At 36.1% G+C, this 1787-nt stretch overlaps 1 long non-coding RNA gene across 1 annotated transcript; it reads left to right on the forward strand.

Annotated features, from left to right (window-relative positions):
- Window positions 1–308: 308 nt before the first annotated feature.
- LOC148907368 (uncharacterized) lies at window positions 309–1424 on the forward strand. The gene is made up of 3 exons (XR_016121186.1): window positions 309–384; window positions 759–846; window positions 1093–1424. It is a non-coding gene; the product is annotated as an uncharacterized LOC148907368 (long non-coding RNA).
- Window positions 1425–1787: the final 363 nt, after the last annotated feature.

Genomic DNA, 1787 nt, shown 5'->3' on the forward strand with positions numbered 1-1787 from the left:
CTATCATAGCTCAAATGCACTAACACCAGTCTACAAACTTATGAAATAAAATTTGTGGGTACTCTTGTTTACGCTCCGTACAAGAAGTCGGCAATTCATTAAATTTCGCCAGGTTAAGCAAAACCGATAACTGCCGGTGCGATGAAAAAAGACCAAGTTTGGAATCAAAACTAACTGAGTATATCAAACAAGTCATTAAATACCAGTTTTACCTTTAAGTAAGCATGTTGAGTCTCTTTAAACATTTTAAAAACGTTTTTTAAAACGATATTTATTTTTTATTGGTACGATATGCAAATTAGGTTCACAAATTTGCATCAAACAACATGAAAGCGTGAAGTTTTTTCCACTTGTGAACCTATATATCTACAGCTGTCGGATCATGTAAGTATTATCTTTAATGTACATGCACTCATCTCTGCCTTTTTTTAGTTTAAAGTTAAGCAAATGTATATCAAGGGCGTAGGATGAGACCCCCCAAACTAAAACGTAAAACTAAAAACTAAACTGAACGTAAAACGCAATGCGGGCTATTTTTCGGTTTGTGTTGGTTTTGGTTTGGCGTTTCGGGGCCCAAACTTGAATTTCGTCCCCCCCTCCCCCTCTTTTAACGCATTCAAAAGATTGGATAAATTGCAGTTATTTAATCGGACAACCAGTGATCAACATAATGCCAGTATAACATACTTAAGTTGAATATAGGCGGATCTTTGCTATAAATGATCTTTTGATTCAGAATTTGTTTTATATATACATAGCTGTGTGTACTTGTTGCCGTAAGAAACATGCTGAGCGTATTCAAGCTAAGAAAAACATAAAGACAGCCCATCTCGATGATCATCAAAGGTTAGTTTAACAAGTTGAAATATATCCATTATTTTACAACCGGTTGCTTCCTTTTCCCTTTTTGCCTGACTAAGTAGGAAAGGAACAAATAATACGCGGATTTGCAATCCGCGAGTTAAACGGGGTGTTTCAGTAGTCTTACTAGTCTTGCAAAAGATGGGTTACAATGTTGCGTTTTCATTCCCATAAAATTTACATTTGATTCTTTTTGCTAACACTTTAATGTTACTTTTCATTTACTTTTAGAGCCGCAAAATGTTACGCGAATTTGGTGATAAGCGCACATACCGCAGATATGAAAACAACTCCTTGCCGTGAAATATCGGCGCCTGATTCACCCATGCTCAGTCCATGTTGGACTCCAGGAATTGGTCATACTATGGCATACGGGAACACCAAAAGCAAAGATGTCCTAAATGTTTATAATACAGCGATGGATGACATCGCAAGAAATATATCTTGTTCCCGAGAACCTTTGGATTTACAGATTAATTAATTAGAAATGGCTCACAGGGAAAAAATAAAACTTCACGCTTTCATGTTGTTTGATGCAAATTTGTGAACCTAATTTGCATATCGTACCAATAAAAAATAAATATCGTTTTAAAAAACGTTTTTAAAATGTTTAAAAAGACTCAACATGCTTACTTAAAGGTAAAACTGGTATTTAATGACTCGTTTGATATACTCAGTTAGTTTTGATTCCAAACTTGGCCTCTTTTCATCGCACCGGCGGTTATCGGTTTTGCTTAACCTGGCGAAATTTAATGAATTGCCGACTTCTTGTACGGAGCGTAAACAAGAGTACCCACAACTTTTATTTCATAAGTTTGTAGACTGGTGTTAGTGCATTTGAGCTATGATAGACTAAACTCTAGGTTAGGTCCCACTTTCGAGAAAATCGCCTTCAACTGCAGGTATTTTAGCGCCTAACGCGTTTA

This window comes from Actinia tenebrosa, unplaced genomic scaffold, assembly GCF_029948245.1.
Source record: "Actinia tenebrosa isolate PJP-AT-01 unplaced genomic scaffold, QUT_ActTen_1.0 PGA_scaffold4__44_contigs__length_22323623, whole genome shotgun sequence".
In the NCBI taxonomy this organism is placed as follows: Eukaryota; Metazoa; Cnidaria; class Anthozoa; order Actiniaria; family Actiniidae; genus Actinia; species Actinia tenebrosa.